The 18,960-nt window shown below is 47.3% G+C and overlaps 1 protein-coding gene across 21 annotated transcripts in view; it reads left to right on the forward strand.

Moving 5' to 3' along the window:
• Nucleotides 1-18,960, forward strand: part of PPIP5K1 (diphosphoinositol pentakisphosphate kinase 1) — a 1,366,868-nt gene that overhangs the window by 634,366 nt on the left and 713,542 nt on the right. The gene's annotated exons all lie outside the window — the stretch shown is intronic.

An 18,960-nucleotide genomic window follows, 5' to 3' on the forward strand; every position in this document is an offset into this window, starting at 1 on the left:
AGCGGTCAGCCCGGGACCAGGGTTCAATTCCCTGCTCAGCGGGGTCTTGAGTCCTAAATATATCCGTGGACTTGACAATTCTCGCTCCGGTGCCTACTCGATTCACGGGTTCACACTCTGCGACTCTGGGCAGTAGCTTGCTTAATCTCCACAACGGCCCCTCGTGGCGGGATGCCTGGCTTTCACCTTGCGGATACCCTGCCGGGGTTATCTCACAGGGGAATACCAGGACGGGTTCCCTAAGCAAGCGCTTAGAAACCGCTTGGTGATTTGCGCTATATAAATTCCTGTACATTACAATGTCTCGTGCCTCTTTGCAGACACGTACCACTCAGCCCCCTTCTGCCGATCTTAATAGAGTCACCAGGGGGCCCCCCGCCAGTCTTCTCCACAGTTCTTCCTGGTCCCTTCACTGCCCGCCTCGCGGTCACGCAGTGTCCTCCGCAACTCCCAACACAAGCCTCAGGGGACCTCCACACAGGCCGCCCCTGCCGATCTGCCCTCACCGCAACTAGGCCTTCACACTCCCGGCGTGGAGGCCCCGTCCCAAAATGGCAGCTCACCTCCGGTATGTCGATATCTCGTCTGAGACCGCTCCAAAATGTCACCCAGCCCCGTTACCTCTCGCCAGGCAGGCCCCCAACACCAGCTGTCTAACAATGCTGCCCACCGGCTGCAGGAGGATGTCAAAGGGGCCGTTCCTTGCCGGGCCCGCAGCCGCTGACGCCACGCAAGATGGCGGACAGGCCGGAACCACCACCAAGCCTCGGGTTTCGTCCTCTGCGAAGGAGCGAAAGGCCGCAGCTCCTTTCCTCCGCTGGTGCGTCTGCTCAGCTTTCCGCGGCACCCGCCGCTCCGCGCCGTACACACTCAGCAACGCGCAGGCCAGCGCGCCCGGACCTCCGACATGCTGTCCGTTCGGCTGCACCTCTCCGCCAGCCTCGGCCGCCTCGCCAGCCCGCTGATCTCCGCTGGGTGTCAGGAGCCCCATGATCACCAGTCGCTGAACCAACACCGCTCCCCCAGTGCACGGGAAGACAGCCCACCGGCAGGTAATGCCGACCTCCGCTAATACGGCCGTTAAGCTTGTGCTATTCTTAGCCGTCGGCGGGAGCTCCGGAGCAGGACGTCTGTTCACGCCGCCATTTTGGCCACGCCCCCCCATGTTGTTGACTTTAGTAATGTTTAGGGGGTGCTGGAGGGCCTTGAGAGTCCGAGCAGGGTCAAAGGTGTGGCTGAAACAAATTATTCTGTATGTTGTATTTAGATCTTTCGCAGTCAGGTAGCTACATATAAAATAAAGGGCAGCTTAAATGAAAAAGAAAAAGAAAAAAAGGTTGTTACTTACTGAGACATGCAGTATAGTACATTATGAAACCTCAATTAGTTAATGCAGAGAGTCACAGAATTAAATCTTTGTTGGTGCAGTGGAGGATAGGGATTTGTGCATTTTTAGTGCTACGAGGTCACAGCCTGTCATAGAAAGCACTGTGAATATGTGATTCTTTTAAACTTGCATTACATACATTACATACAGTATAAGATAGACTGATACAAAATGCGCAAACCAGTTTATGACAAAATGGTGCTTCCATAATATACATTCTAGTAATACCCAGACTGAACGGTCTCTTCAACACCTCCTCAGGGATAGTAAGCGCTATGTACACACAGTTACAATCTGAAAGACATATCAAGCTACAGATACCTTATCTTAAAATTATCCCCAGGTGCCAGACTGGTTCCGGAAACTTTTCTACAGCAGTACATCTGCAAGTTGGTAAGGGGCGTCAAGCGACTCCATAAGAACATCATCCACCTGTTGTGACATCAGCAGAGTCCATACAAGCCCTCCCCCGACAAGCCGATGTCAGTTTCTTCCTTTCCACTCGTATCCGACGAGCAGTGCCTCTTTTCATTTTTGACCTATCTCGACTTTGTCGATGAAACAGTGTGCCTTTTCTGGATATTTTCGAGGTCCTGTAGACTACGATGTCGACCCCACACACCCCTTCTATTTGCATGTGGTGTCTGGGCCTGCACCCTAACTCTGAACGGTGCTGATCATCTCCGCTTTGATTGTTGACGTTACAGGAGCACTGCTTGACCCTGTGAGCGGCGTGGTAGTCGAAGGTCCCTGATTGGTCGTGGTACTCACTCCGAGGACTGCTTGTGGAACAGTTCCTGAAGTTCTTTGTCCTTGCTGTTGGCTGGTAAGTCACGCCTCAGGCAGTTGGCCCCGCGCCCTTCCTAGAATTTACCAGGTACGCGGGGTGTCCGTGACACGGCTCCTATTCCTACGAATTCTGGGTCAGAGCGAGAATCTGTTTCTGGCCGTCTGGTGTTTCCCGGTGCAAGGGTGACTCTGGCTCAGATGAGGGAATTCTATCTCTCCCTTCATGCCATTTTTGGCTGTAAGCCTCCCTCTGGTACACGTCTTGGCCCCAGTAAGGTCGGTGAATCCTTGACTGTCCAAACCTGCGTGATCTCCCTCGTGAATCTGTGATTGAACCTTTATCGGCTCCAGTGCACAGCCGTCGGGGTTCCCAACTGTGACACCAGTCGTGGATCCGCCGGTGCCACCATCAACATCAACATCAACATCGATCGCGCTGATGACCCCTACTTTGTGTCTCCTCTCTGACGCAGAGGTGTCGGCGGGAGTGGTGTCAATGGAACAGTTCTTATCAGGCTACCGTCCTCTGCTTTTAGAGGAGCCCCTGCTTTTTTCCCCTTGTGACACAGGTATTTTAATGATATCGGTGATGACATAACTGACATTCCTCTACCTCCTCTGACGTTTCATTGGGTGTCTGACCTTGGTGAGGCTATTGGCCTTGAATCTTCCCCATCATCTGAGCTGTTCTCTCCTCCCCTATCCTCTGAGCTGTTTTCTCCTCCCCCATCCTCTGAGCTGTTTTCTCCTCTTAGCCTTGCTTCAGAGGCTAGCTCGGCTTTTGCTGAGCTTTTACAGAGTGTTGCTTTGATTCTGGGGCTACAGCTTCCTCTGTCAAGGTGGGCATTGATCCCCTACCAGGGGTGCTTCACCGGGGTCAAATGAGGACTGAACATGTTTTCCCCTTCAGTGTAGCCCTCTTTGATATTCTGTTGGGCACTTGGGCTAAACCAGTTTTAAGGGCTTTCATGGATCGGTCTATTGCTCACAGGTACCATCCTGTCCCTGGCGATCCTCTCTGCATTTTCCGACAGCCTACTCCACACAGCTTTGTGGTTCAGGCTGTTACAGCCTTCCCCGACATCAGCGCCGTGCCTGGCGTCCCTCCAGACAGAGGCTAAAAGTCTAGATGCTCTGTGCAGTCCCTTAATAGTGCATGTGTTTTGGGCCATTCATCTCACATGTTGTGGAATTCAGTCTCTCCCACATTCTTCTTCCGTCCCTGATGACATTTGGGACACTCTTACTCAGATGGTCCAGATTGGCAGTCAGGCGGCTAAATTACTGATCCATTGTGACTTGGATACTACAAATTTTGTCAGATGAGCCATGGCATTCTCCATAGCTCTTCGCCAGTGTGCCTGCCTGCACACCTCTGATTTCTCTGAGGCTGTTCAGTTCTCCTTGATGGACATGCCTTTCGATGGTCAATATCGGTTTCTCTCTCAAGCTGACTTCAGTTTACGCCATTTTCAGAATAGTCATAGAAGAATGAAATCTTAATCCCTGCTTTCTATACCGTCCTCTCCTTAACCCGTACTCAGTCCGGCCAGGGATGGTCTCCTTGATTTTCTTTCTGTGTGAGCCATTATAGGGTGGTGCCTGTTGGTTTCTTTATTTCACCCATCGCCTCTGAGTGGCATCGGTTGTGGTGCTCCTGCCCCAGCAGGGACTTTCCTTTCTTGCTCTCTTTATCTGTTGATGACTGGTTGTGGTCCCTGGTTGCTTTTTTTTAGAAGCATCTTGTTTCTTGGCTCTGTTGGGTTTCTACACCAGTGTAGCAGTGATCTTTTGCTTTTTTACTCAAGTTCTCATTGGGGTATTTTCATGAAATTGTGTGGATGCAAAGTTGCCTTTACCCCCTGTCCTACAGGGTACTTTGTCTGTATGCCTTGCAGCTATTCCTCCATCTGGTCCTTATGGGGGGCTCCACATGCCGTGCTTTGGTGCAACGGTGCAAGTCAGAAGATGGTGCACGGGGGCCTTATTCCTCCTGTCCCCCACCCTCCTTGCTGTTGAGTGTTTCTCCGCACTGGTCATGGGGTTCTGCCCTCCTCTTTATCTGGTTCCTTTCTTCCCTTAGCAGATGCAAGAGAAGCGGCATGGTTATTCGCTTCAGGTGCATTCTCTGGCCCTCACTTGGATGGTGTTTCTTCTTTTCTCTCCTCAGACGCTTGCCTTTCTTGTGCTGGTTCTCGCTATGCACAGGCAAAACGGGATTCTGTCCCTTCATTGCTTTCTTAAGTCCCTTGTCGACGTGCCGTGTCCCTATCTTGGTACGTGTTGCCTACGTTTCTGAACCTTTCTCTGCTATGCCTCTGCATGGTCTGCTTTAATCTGCTTCTGCCCGGTGCACAGCTACAGTTACTTTTTGCCTTGGTTGAGGTTATATTTTTGGATTTGTTTCCCTCACACCTCCTATGCCAACCCCAGTGTTGTCACTGGCCTGGATGTTCTTCAGATGTGTCTTCTACTCCTTTTGGGGTTTATAGCCATTTTTTCATCTTTCATATCTACTTGAACATAGATTCCATGCCCATCCCACTCTGGGTTGGTTCGTACGGAGATTGATGATCCTGGGGGTTTCTTTTCCGAGGAGTTTTTTCCTCTCTTCTCGTGGCTAGCACGGATACTGCTCCAACCACGTAGGTAGTTTGTTCTCCTTGACGTAAAGTGCATTCCAATTCTGATTTTGTGTGACCTGTTTTCAGTGCACAGATTGTCCCCTGCACCCAGAACTTTCCTTTTCCTTCTAGGCCACATCCTTATTAGGCTGTAGGAACTACCTCTCCATTGTTACTTCTGTTCTTTACACTGGTTCCTTGGTGTGGATCTTCACTTGTGGCATTGGCCTTTCCATGCTATTTCCTCTATCTTGTCTGCTGTATTGATGTATATATATATATATATATATATATATATATAACTACCTACCTACCTACTGGCAACTGTCAGTAGTGTATGCATGTTTGTACGTGTGTGTATATGTGTATGTATATATATATATATATATATATATATATATACACACACACGCACACGCACACGCACACGCACACGCACACACACGTTTGCAATGTTAATTCCCGAAGGAACGCCTCGTCATACCCACAGTCTGAACTGCGGGATGGAACTATACCAAATTTGCCAGAAAGGTGGACGATGATATGCAGATTGTGCTCTTTGTTATTTGGTGCAAAGTCATCCAGTAGTTTTTAGAAATGTAAGCCAAAAATTATAGATATGGCCACGGATATTTCGCTGTGGTTTCGCAATGAATCACGAATGCGCACGCCTATGATTGGCTGGACGCAACCTGAACAGAAAGTTCCGGCCGCCATTTTATTGTCAGGGAACGGTTCCGGGGCTGAATATTTATGTGGAAGCTTACATAAGGGTCACCTGGTATGTGTCCAAAATATTTTTTTTAAATTGAGTGCAATATTCGCGACGATGTCACGACTGCCAGCGGCCCCCATGTACCAATGTGGGGACGTCGGTAATATCGCTAAGTCATCGCGAACATTAGTGGAAACATAAAAAATTATACATATATATATATTTGTACAAACTCGCCTGTCACTTTCACAGACTCATGTGTCTTCTCACATATCCACTCATACACCCACTCACATACCCATTCAGACACTTATGCACCCACTAACAGACTCACTCGGAGAGTGATGCATCCATGTACAGACCCACTCAGAGACTCATGCACCTACTTAGAGACTCAGTCATAGACTCATGTGTACAGTCTCATACCCACTTGGAGACTCTTGCACCCTCTCACAGACACACCTAGGCACTCATGCACCCACTCAGATACTCATGCAGCCACTTACACACTCACATATGTACTCACAGATCCACTGAGACACTTATACACCCACTCACAGATCCACCGAGACACTCAAACACCCATACAGTCACTCCCACACTCCGCCACAGACCTTCTCAGAGACTTATGGACTCAGTCAGCCACTCATACACTCAGAAACTCACACACCCATTCACAAACACACTCAGATATACACACACCCACCCACTCACCCAGTAAAGGCTCATGCATCCACTTACAGACCCACCCAGACACTCCCCTTCCCAGTCACACACCCACTCAGACACTCATGCATGCACCCATTAACTTCCCCACTCATAGATGTATGCTCTCACTCATAGACCCATTGAGACACTCATATACCCAATCACAGATCCACTCAGACACTCCTACATCCACTCACGGACCCACTCACACACTCATTCACACAGCCACTCATAGACTTATGCAGCCAATCAGTTATACACTCAGAGACTCATGTGCCTACTCACAGTCATACTCAGAAACCCATGCACTCACTGAACCATCTGACACTCAGACACTCACGCTGCCAGTCATAGATCCACTGAGAGACTCATGCACCCACTCAGACACCCACTTACACACTCATGTATCCCCTCACAGAACCAGTCAGACAGTCATATACTTACAAATGCACTCATGCACCTACTCGCAGATTAAGTGAGATACTTACGCCTCAATCACAGACCCATTGTGATACTGATGCACCAACTCATGGATGCATTGAGGCAGTCACACATTTAGATACAGAAGTATTGATAGACTGATGCACAGATCCTCTCAAATACGTAAACAGCAAATGAGAGACTTAGTAATACAGTGATGCATGTAGTCATAGATAACACTGAAAAAGTTATGCACTGTGTTAGAGAGCTATTAAGGGAGTTGTACGTGCTCTTATACTGTCATTTAGACAGTAATGTGTTTATTGTGTTGGTTATAATCCATTTTGCACTTATAAGTTTTGAATGTGGTGGTGGCTATTGAATGTCTGCATTTGTTTTGTAATTTCACAACATATTTGCAGTGATCTCGGCTGCTGATATCATCGCAATGCCTGGCATCACTGCGAAAAAAGAAAATCAGTTTAAATGGATGTTCTTATATGAACTCTATACAAAAATATGAGTTTAAACAGTACAGTAACAAACCCCTAGTGTCTAAATTACTGTAAAATGTGTACATATGTGTTTTGCACCCCCTAAAAAAGGCACAATCATCACGACACTCGGTGTAATCGCGAAAACGAGAAGTAGAGTTTAAACAGTTTCTTTAAAACTTAATAGAAAATATGTGTACAAATAAGTTTTCAAAGCAGTGATGGGGTTAGTAATGTATGTATTGTAATAGTTAGAATGAATTTTTTAATATGGTGGTGGTCATTGAATGTCTGCTTTTGTTTTGTGATTTCATGGCGTGAGCGAGATCATCGCGACGTCATCGCAAATTTCAAAGATTAAAAAAAAGGAATTATTGGACAAGAAAATGAGCAAAATGTTGGCTTCTTGTGTGGCTCTGACAAGAGCCTTTGTGTTGAGAGTGTGTATTGACAGCGACAGCTAAGACTACTGTCAAACATCAATTGAAAAATCTGTATATGTATATGTTTTAGAGTTTCTGAAAAACATGTGATTTCCGTGAATACCGACGTCGTCGTGATGCCCGGCGTCCCCGCAAAAACAAATAATAGTGTTAGTAGACTATTTTTCTGGAAACTCACTACAAAATATGAGTTTGAAAAGTACGCTAATAAAGCTCTACTATTAAATATACTGTCGAATGTGTCTATATACATGTTCTACACTTTGTACAAACCACACACTCTTCGTGACTACCGACGGCACCACGATGACGTAAGTAGTCGAGAATATAATTTTTTTTGTAAAAGTGGATTTCTCCTAAATTGATCATAGAAAGAAAATGAAAAACAATATCTTACAAAATATTTAAACTTAAACGTTATTTAGAAAATGTCTAATTGTATTTTTCAGTATGGGAAATACATTTGTAGATCACAGATTCTCCACAGTAAATGCGACAATGTTTTTCTGACTCAAACAATTCTTAAAAATATAACCAGTTATTAATGTACTTTCTGATAAACACATACCAAATCAAAGAATGAGTGATATATAATATAAATATAATATACAATATCCAATTATAGAAATAAAATACAAAAATCTTAGAGGCTCACTTAAAAAAAATTGACGTTACAATTAAGAAATAGAATTTTCAAAAACGTTAGAAATTCACTGAAAAAAACAAACGTTACAGGGACGTTATAGTTTGGAATGAGCATTTAAAAAAATCTTACTGAAAAACCCAAAGGTTACAAGGGGGCTATAGATAGGAAATAATGAAAAAAACCTTAGAAATTCATTGGAAAAAAAACAAATGTTACAGGGACCTTGTAGTTAGGCTGACATTTCACTCGTACAAAACCAGAGAAATTCAGCAACTATAGTTAGCTGAGCTAACTATAACTTAAGTGCCAAGGCTTATGCAAGAGGCCTCCACAGTACACTGCTTATGACCTCACATATTACATCACTCATGACATTGTCCGTGACCTCATGTTATGGAGTCGGTCAACGCCCTGTACTGACTCGCAGAGGTACTGTTGTAGAAAGGTTTTCCGGATCTAGTCTGGCGCCTGGGGGTAATTCTAAGGTAGGAAACCTGTGGCTAGAGCTTGTCTCTACCAGATAAGGCGTTACAGAAGGTTAGTAACTTATTTATTAAAAGTACATACTTTACAGCTCAGTTGTTAACTTTTTGCACTACCACTCAAAGAATATCTTTGTCATCACAAAGCTTCTAGTGATTCGATCAATTAAAGCCAGTACCAGCTCCCAAGCATCCTACATTTTGCCTATTACCCCTTACATTTGCAGAATAACTCGTAGAGCACATTTTTATTTCTTTCAGACAAGCAGGCACCCTGACAGGAAAGCTTGTTTAGCTTTCTCCCGTGCTTCGGTTTCACAGCAGAGGACACTACGTGACTGACAGTCCAGCTGAAGCATTTTAACTATGGGAATCAACTGTCTGGGGAAATGAAGAGCAGACATTTTGGATTCCAGGCAGAAGTTAGGCTGGGAAATGTGCGTCCCCCCACCCCCTTCCCATGACTCCTCGGCCCCCTTGGTGGTACCGCCTCACAGATTGAAGACCTCTGCTTTAGGCGGTTCTCCTGGGTCCCACTCACTCCTAGTGAAAGTGGTTATTCCCCATTCACAGTATACAACATCCAGGGTAAGCCCCAATTCTAGTCCCTGTCTCAGGAGTCTACTTCGACTATACTTTATGCTGCAATACACAAATCTGTCTGGGGAATTTATCTTCCTCCTGTTTCACCATGCAAGCTTGGGACTCCCAAAATGGAACCCATAGTCTGCCATCTATTGTACCATCCGCAGGCACACATACGACCTGCACATCTAGTTATGCCTGCACTGTACAGCACCACATATGTTATGTACTGTACCACTCACAGGCACACATGCACCCAGCACATACATTGAACATGCACGCACTGCATGGCTCTACAACCTTCAGGTATTGTACCATTCACAGGCACACACAAAACCAGCCCATGCATTCTACCTGCACGCACTGCACAGTACTGCATTTATCCCTGTATTGTACCCTTCCCAGGCACACAAACACCCAGAACAGATACCCCACTTCTGCGCTGCAATCCACATCAACCTGATGTAGGTCAAGGGGCTTGGTTAAGCACACAGCAGTGGAACTTTGAGTGAGCAAGCCTGTAGGCCTTACTCCAGTGGCACAGGTTAAAGCATTTGCAATGCAATAGGTCTCGCATTTGTGAGATTTTGTGCTATTGGCATTGTAAATGATAATGCCTTTAAATTATGTGTTTACAAGACCTGTAAGCAGTGCATAAACACCGCTTGCGAGACCTTTGTGGCACCCGCGTTAGTGTGTGGGGGAAGAGACGGAAAGGGCAGAGTACAGTCATGAGAGGACACATGAAAGATGGTCAGCTTGCAAACAAGAGAGATCCATTGAGGGTAGGAAGACAGAAAACAGAGACACCCAGCAAGAGGCAATCTGAAGGTACATAAGAGACAGCCACAGTGAGGGTATGCAAGAGCGGCTAGTGAGAAAGGGAGAAGGACTCAGAGAGCAACAGAGTCATTGACAAACACTGAGGGCAAGTGAGAGACCGTTAAGGTGAGGGAAGAAAGATACTGACAAGGCAGAGTACAGTCATGAGAGGACACACAAGTGACTGTCAGCTTGCAAGCAAGAGAGATCCTGTGTGAGGGGAGGGAGACAGAAAGGCCGAAAGAACAGAAAATCTGTGAAAATTAAAGCAAGAAACCGTCTGAAGGTACATAAGAGACAGCCAGAGTGAGGATATGCGAGAGAAGGCTAGTAAGAGTGGGAAAATGACCAGGACATTGAGAGTAACTGAAAGACACTAGGGGCAAGGGAGGGACAGGTAGTGTGAGGGGGAAACAGGTCGACAGCAGGATGGAATCTAGAGTGCAATCAAAACAGAGATGGACAGTTTTGCAAGAAGACACAGCCAGCAAGAGCAGATGCAAGAGTCAGCCATGACTACAGCACCAGGCCGCGGGAAGGTCGATGGACAGGTAGGAGGGGCCAGGGTGAAGGGAGGGGGGCAAAACTCACCTGAAAGTTTCCAAAGGTTTTGCTGGAGAAGGGGAAGGGATGCCGAAAGGGACTTGGGTAGGGAGGGCAGGGCAGGGGGAATGACTCATGGAGAGGGGAGCCTGATCGTGAGTCCTGGGATAACAGAAGAGACAGACTCAGAGAGAGATGAACTGGGGCAGACCCAGGTTCAGATGTTTTTGGGCGTGGTTGGGGACTGTGTGGGATGGTGTGCGGGGGAGGGATGGGTGCGAAGACGTAGGCGATGCCTGAGGACACAGACTCTGATAGACATTTCGGAGGGGCGAGGAAAAGACGTATTGCCAGGGGCACACTTGTGTGCTGGGTGACTCCACGGGTCACTGTTCATGCAATGCGATGGAATGTGTGGCTCCAGGGCAGGAAAAGAACAGCAGTTTAGTGTGCATGTCAGTCGTGTGTGGATGGTGGGTCCAACAGCAACCAAGGCTGGCTCCTCTGCCCCCACCCACCGTAGGAGCAGTGAACAGCTCGCCCAGGGCAGAGGCCCGCTGGAATGGTGCAGGCTATGCCAATCTTTATGTCTAGTAACCACCTTCAGAGGGGCCGCAGGTGATGCGAGCATTGGGAGGAGAGAGAATTGGGGGGGAGCTAGACTTGGAGCAAGGGTGAAAACGAGCTCCACCTAAGTTGTAAGACCCCCATATTTCACAATGCTAACTGCAAACAAGTGCATGGTATTGTTTGAGACTTCAGGATTTAGCATGCATCGAAATAACTGTATTTTCCGCCACCCTCTGGGTCAGCTGGTGCCCAGACCACGGCACTATGGGGTGCAGTGCTTTGTTAAACTGAGGCACCGCATCTTACGACGCTTAGGAGAGAGGCCGGGAGGGGGCAGAATGAATGGGGTGGGAGGTTAACAATTGAAGGTGTGTGCAGAGCATCGAGAGTAGAAAGGAACTAACGGAGCAGGAGGTGTTGTAATAATGTAACATATTTTTAAAAAATGATGTTATGGCCAGAAACTAAGAGCGACTAACATGAGCGCTTGGTGTTCCAGCTACACAGCTACAAATGCATGGAGAGGAGAGCTGTCAGTGCAAAGCGTGCCTCCTGTCGCAGCAGCCACCAGTGTGTGCACTGCTGCTCACAGCCGCTGCAATACTTCATGGGAGTGAACTTTTGAAAAAAGATGAGACATACACCCACTATTAGCCATTTGCAAGCTACAATTTTTAAACGGCACACACAAAAGCCAATCCAAAGCTTGGGAGGAGCCAGATCACCTGACAGCACAAGCACTGTCTAGGCTCGACCTAAAAGGACCTGCACACTCACACTGGGCATTACACAGTATGCTGCCACCACCGCACTCGTGCTGCTTAGCTCGTGGTGAAGGCAGTAGCTTTCCACCTCTGTGAGGGTGGTGCTTTGAGCACCTCGCCCAGGCTAAAAAGACTGCAATCTGTGAGACAGGCCTATGTCATGGCACCTGCACAATCCATGTTTGCCTATGAGAATAAAAGTCTGCATTAGGCATTCAGAGATCAGTACAGTTAGGGCATTCAAGGCAGGGGGGACGTCCATTACCATGCGGATGACTATTCCTTCCCAGGAGTCACCAAAGTCATTTTAACATACTGATTTATGATGAGAGAAAGACAATTTATCTCCACAGTCTGTAGACCGATCTCTTCACCTAATATATTCATTCACTCAGCTATCTTACATTTGACTACTGTATCATCAACAGCCGTTTTTAGGTCTCGACTACAGCATTGCTTTAGCATTGCTTGTTTGTCGAGATTATAGTAAGGCTTTCAAAAGTCTACCCAAACTGCGGATCGGGTACAGTTCATGTGAGCCGGGCGCGTGCACATCGCACACCATCGGCGTCAGACTCAGACTTCAAAGGAAGCCGCTTCCCTGCCCCCGCCACTCAATGCCGCTCCCCCGCCCCCACCACGCAATGCCGAGAGCTTGTTTTTCTCCTCATTACTGTTTTCCCTACTGTCTTGTTGAACCTACGATCTCTGCCAGTTCTGTGCTGCTCATACCCTCAACTTCCTTCCAATCATAATAATTTGCTCATGTTGATATCATAGAAGGAAAGACAAACACAGTTCGTATGCCTGCCTCTTTTATTGCATGCCTTTCCGACTACAGTATCTCAGAGACAAGTATATATCCCCATCATCTCTCTATTGCTGCAAGTGTATTGTTCGGGTAATGCTTTACTCCCCATTTACGAGAGTAATTCACCCAAACTTCACTCATTCAGCCGTTATCCTTTAACAGCATTCAACCTGTGTCTGGCCTCCATTAGGATTCCAATCTTTCTGCCAGTGTCCCTCATCAGCAAATGAACTGTGCCGAGCCCCGATTATGCTCTCCCCGCCCTTGACAAGCTTACTTCATCAAGGGTCGGTGTTGCCTTATCACATCACACTGTGTCCTCCGTCGATACCGGGTATGCTTGCCTCTTCCGCAATAAATGTAAATTTCACCACAAGCAAATCATGTTTCCGGGTCCTGTTTCAATCGCTCGTATCTAGACCTGCAACCTCACTCGTTGTCGGGCAAGCGGCGGCAGCCATTCCAGTTATGTTCCACGAGCGAACATTTTTTTAATTTGAAAGGAGAGGAAGACAAAAACAGAGACTGGAACAGTGTGCACGGGATTTTGAGTTTCAAATAGGGGATATGAAAGGCTTTTCCCAGGGGTTCTCCTCTACTTTAGGTATCCCATTCATTTTGTTTCATTCCTACATTAGTCAATGTGTATTTTCGTGAACGATGACTAAGATGCTAAATACATATTCTTCTCGTGGATATACACCCAAGGAAGACGAAAACCAGGGACTCTCATTGCTGCCACCGCTATGGGGATTATAAATGAGCCTCGCCGCATTGATAAACAATCCAGAAATACTACATTTCTTAAAAAATTTATAAATAACTCAAAACAAAAGATAACCCTTTATAATGCCGATAGCTCATATCATCATCTCCTATTTCCTTCCGACTATTTTCCGGGGTGGCATAAACAAAAATATATCCCTTGCTTTTTAGGTCTCGCTTAAGGCATTGCTTCACATGCACATCACACACCATTTGGCAGCCTGTGAGCCTTGGCATCAGACTTCAAAGGAATCCGCTCCCCCACCCCCTGCCGTTTCTGGCTTTGCATCCCACTTCCTGATTGTTAAACGTTCTGTTAACACTCGCCCTCCCTTCACCCATCCTGTTTTCAACACCCAGCCGATTAGCAAAGCCAATCACTTGTTTTCTATGTGTTCTGCCTCTCCAGATTTTCGACTTTTCTGTTGCCCGTCTGTTTGCCTTTGTGGGTCTGTGTATTTGTCTACTATTTATCTTTTGGCTGTCCGCTTTTATCACCGTTTCTTTCTATGCATTTTCTCCAATGGCGTTCTTCTTCCTCTTAACCTCTGCGCCTTGTGTCTCTGTTTCTTATATCTGTCTCTGTTATAGATCGTTTTCTATGTGCTGTGCCTCACATCTTTCATTTTTCTTGCCTCTCCTCTACTGTCTTTGTTTTTTTTTTTTTTGCAGAGTTTTATATAGCGCGAACTAGACCCGAACCGAATCAGGTATCAGAGCGCTTTACATATTTTTCCAGTTACGTTACATTTTAAGTTTCCAGTTACTTTCATTTTAGGCACGGGGAGATTAAGTGATTTGCCCAGAATCACAGGAGGTTTTTAACGTCGTTACCAAGACTTGAACCCAGATTCCGAGGTCGAGCGCCCTAGCCGTTAGGCCAACTCCTCTCCCCATTCTTGGTGTATTCCCGTCCCCTCTGTCTGCCTGTGTCTGGGGCTGTTACAGAGTATTTGTTTGAGTGTCTGCCTTGCTGTCTCTGTACCTTGCCATGTTCTTCTGTTGTTCCCCTCGGTCACTTCTGTTTACTGGCTGGAGAGGCCCCCGAAAGTGCCCACTAAATATATTCAAACGAAAGCTCAAACATGTTTTGTCACCAAGTTACACTCACTTAATGCAAGGACCTGTCTCCCCATTGTGAAATAACCCTGAACCCTTATTGTGATCGTTTTCTTCCTGTGATCAGGGTTTTTAGTGAAATATGGAAGTGCAAGGACTCACTTTACAGAGCCCCTGCTTGCTCCTGAGAAATGCCACAGCTCGCAGCACTGCGGAGAAGTGCTTCTAGTAAAAGAATTGCAGGGACTCGGAAGCAGAGAGGACCTGCTCATTTATCACTGCCTGTGATTGCTTGTTAACCGACCACACAAAAGCTTAGGCTCCCATAGCATATTTCCTCCCCTCTCCCTGTGCTCCCCCTCCCCCAGCCCGCACACTCATGCTCTGAGGCCTCAAACACCCGCCCCCACCCCCATCTGGGCTTTCCAAGAAATCATGGCTTGTGATGCAGTGCCACCACACATTTTGTTTATTAAATCTACTTGGTGACTATATTGGCTGGGTGTTTATTTTTACTGGTAATCTTTCAGGATGTTAGTTGGGTAGTTTTCCCCTACCGTTAAAATAGACCCCTTCTTGTCGTGCTCCTGTAAAATACACATTTAAATACATTAACTTCACGTCTATGGGGTTATGAATCAACTGTAGATGTTCTTGCACAGGCCTGTCAGCTATTAAGTTGAGCCATCACTCTATCTATCACCCTCACTCTATCTATCTATCACCCTCACTCTATCTATCTATCTATCTATCTATCTATCTATCTATCTATCTATCTATCTATCTATCTATCACACTCACTCTATCTATCACCCTCACTCTATCTATCTATCGCCCTCACTCTATCTATCTATCTATCTGTCACCCTCACTCTCTTTCTATCTATCGCCCTCACTCTATCTATCGCCCTCACTCTATCGCCCTCACTCTATCTATCGCCCTCACTCGATGACTATCTATCTATCTATCTATCGCCCTCACTCGATGACTATCTATCTATCGCCCTCACTCTATCTATCTATCTATCGCCTTCACTCTATCGCCCTCACTCTATCTATCTCCCTCACTCTATCTATCTATTGCCCTCACTCTATCTATCTATCGCCCTCACTCTATCTATCTATCGCCTTCACTCTATCGCCCTCACTCTATCTATCTCCCTCACTCTATCTATCTATTGCCCTCACTCTATCTATCTATCTATCGCCCTCACTCTATCTATCTATCGCCCTCACTCTATCTATCTATCGCCCTCACTCTATCTATCGCCCTCTATCTATCTATCTATCTCCCTCACTCTATCTATCGCCCTCACTCTATCTATCGTCGTCACTCTATCTATTTATTGGCCTCACTCTATCAAACGCACTCACTTTATCTATCTATCTATCTATCTATCTATCTATCTATCTATCTATCTATCTATCTATCTATCTCTATCTATCTATCTATTTATCTATCACCCTCACTGTATCTATCTATCCTATCTATCTGCCTATCTATCGCCCTCACTCTATCTATCACCCTAACTCTATCTATCTATTGCCCTCACTATATTTATCTATAGCCCTCCCTCTATCTATCGCCCTCCCTCTATCGCCCTCACTCTATCTATCACCCTAACTCTATCTATCTATTGCCCTCACTATATTTATCTATAGCCCTTCCTCTATCTATCGCCCTCCCTCTATCGCCCTCACTCAATCTATCTATCTATCGCACTCACTCTATCGCAACACCACAGCATCACTCAGCACCACCACAGCATCACTCAGGGGCACCACAACATCACTATGCGCTACCACAGCATCACTGAATGCCACAGCATCACTCGTCGCCACCACATCACTCAGCGCCACCACAGCATCCATCTGTGCAACCATTCAACAACAACTGGTTCAAATATGTTCTCTCAATGTTTCAAGCTTTATTACAAATGTCACAAAATGTTGTTAATATTTCACTTCTGTGCTTGGATTTTCGTCACAATAAAATACAATGAACATAATCTTCACAGAAGTTATTTACAAAAGTTTAAGCTATTGCCATTATAAATTACAATACATTTTATTTAAGTATTAATTATTTAAAACCAATTAAAAGCCATTGTTATTTGTAATATCAATACTTCTAAGTCACGTAAATACAACACATATTGCATCACAAATGCTATAGGTGTCACGTTTTCAAAAGTTAAACTATTGGCATTGTAAATGACAAAGCTATTAATTTCGCTATTTTTAAAACCAACTGTTGGACTTGGCCCTTCTGGCAGGTTCACCCCTATACTTTTTGCTTTTAATGGTGACCTGGTGATGGGGATTTTTGGTTTCTGTGCACTTTCACTGTGTCCCAGTGGAAAGTGTGTGCGTACTCTGAGTGCATGTGGTGAGATAGGTCTGCCCTCCCATAGGAATGCATGGGGAATGTATGTGTCCCTGGTAGTTCCTGATGCATGGGATGTGCAGGCTCGAGTCTGGTATGTGCGGACTCGTGTGATTGAATGCTGCGCAATGATGTATGCGGCGTGTATGTGTCTAGTATGGAAGTGCCACTTCGAGACATGGGTGTGCGTGTGCAGTGAGTGTGCTGGCGTGTGATTGGCTAGAGCTGGCTGGTGAGCCTGGCTCCAGGAGTCTGGATGGGTCTGCCCCGGTGGTGAATGGAGAGATTAGCATGCTGATGTGAGGGAGGGGTGCACCTGGGTCCTGAATAGGGCTGGGCTTTCCCCACACAATGCTGGCTCCGCCCCCTGTGGTGCGTCTAATGTCCCTAGCCCTGCCTGTGAATAGAGTGAGGGGCTGAGCACATCAAGAGTGCTCACAAACCAGCTGCAACTGGTTTATCCCCTCACCCTGAAGCCAGACAAAGGAATACTGTGTATAAAAAGGGGCTGTGTCCCCTTACAATCTGTTCTCTTTTTGAATCGTTTCCTGAGGGGGGCTGCTGCTGGGCGCCAGGAGGACCGCCACTAGGGATTGCCTCCCTGCCTAGGAGGAACCTGTGAGCTGGCTCTGGGCCCAGCTTTGCCCCCCCACACCCTGAGAGACTCTTGCTGGACTTTGGGGGCCTGAACTTTGCCCTAAGCGCCTGGGAGCGCTGATTTCACTAGCGCCTGGGAGTGCTTTATCTTTTCTGCTCTGCTAACGCTCGGGAGCGCTTCACGGGCTAAGGCTTGCGTGTTGTGGCCGAGCTGAACGGTGGGGGTGCCCACCCCGCTCTTTGCCGCATTTGTTGCTGCCCCCCCGGACGGGAGCTCACCCCGTGTCACGGGGAAAGAATTACCGCCGCCGCCCGGCCGGAAGTCAGGCAGGCCAGGGGCGGGACAACAGGACGACCCGGAAGTGAAGGGAAGGCGGCCGGAAGTACTTTGTACCCCCTCGCGGGGCTCCCATGCCCTGGGAGAGGCCTGCCTACGGCCGAGGGTGCGTTGCCATCGAGGAGGAGGACGAGAGCCCACCTCGCCTCCACCGCACCCAGCGCGTGGCCCGCTCCGCACCGGAGCAACAGGAGAAGTCTAGCCGCGAGAGCCGCGAGGCTCCCAGAGGGAAGGGAGAGCCCTGCAGCCGGAGAAGAGAGCTGCCTTCGGGAAGCAGACCGGTGAGTGGAGCTGCCCGGGAGGAGGGGTGTACGAGGCCAAAGTCTCGTGGTGTTGGTGCAAGGCTCAGGCATTTTTCCTCATTAGTAGAGCGGCCCCGAAGACAGCGGGCCGCTCCCACCTTGCCCCACCTTTCGCTCGAGTCCAGAGGGGCTCAGGGGGCATATTTATTTGGCGAGCCCAAGAGGCTCCTGGGCACCACTGGAGTTTCGAGCCCCCCGAGCGGGGCTCCTACATTGCGGGGGCGATTTGTTTAGAGACCACGAGGCTCTTGGGGATATTCATTGATTTCGAGTCCCCAGAGGGGGGACTCCAACGTTGGGGCCACATTTGTTCAGAGCCCACGAGGCTCACGGGGGCATTTTGTCTACAGAGCCTGCCAGGCTCCCTGCTACAGCTAACCAGCACTTAGTGGGCAACTGCTACGTTTAGGCCCCTGACATTTGGGACAGTCACTGGTTGTGGCCTAATGTGATTTCTGCGCAATTGTTCTTTGCTGCACCGCTGAAGGTATATTTCTGCCTCATGTGTTTTTCTCCTACACCTCTGAATGTTAGGATGCATCATGTGTAAAATGTTCCTATGCCTATGCCCCTAAATGTATGGTGATACTTAGGTGGTTGTTTTTCTCCTAGTACATGTGTTGCTAGTGAGGTCCTGGTTCCCTGAGTGACATTTTCCTAAGGTGGTTAGGGTTGCGCAGGTGGTACTTACCGGTTACCAGTGGTTACTGGT

This window comes from Lissotriton helveticus, chromosome 3_1, assembly GCF_964261635.1.
Source record: "Lissotriton helveticus chromosome 3_1, aLisHel1.1, whole genome shotgun sequence".
NCBI classification, from domain to species: Eukaryota; Metazoa; Chordata; class Amphibia; order Caudata; family Salamandridae; genus Lissotriton; species Lissotriton helveticus.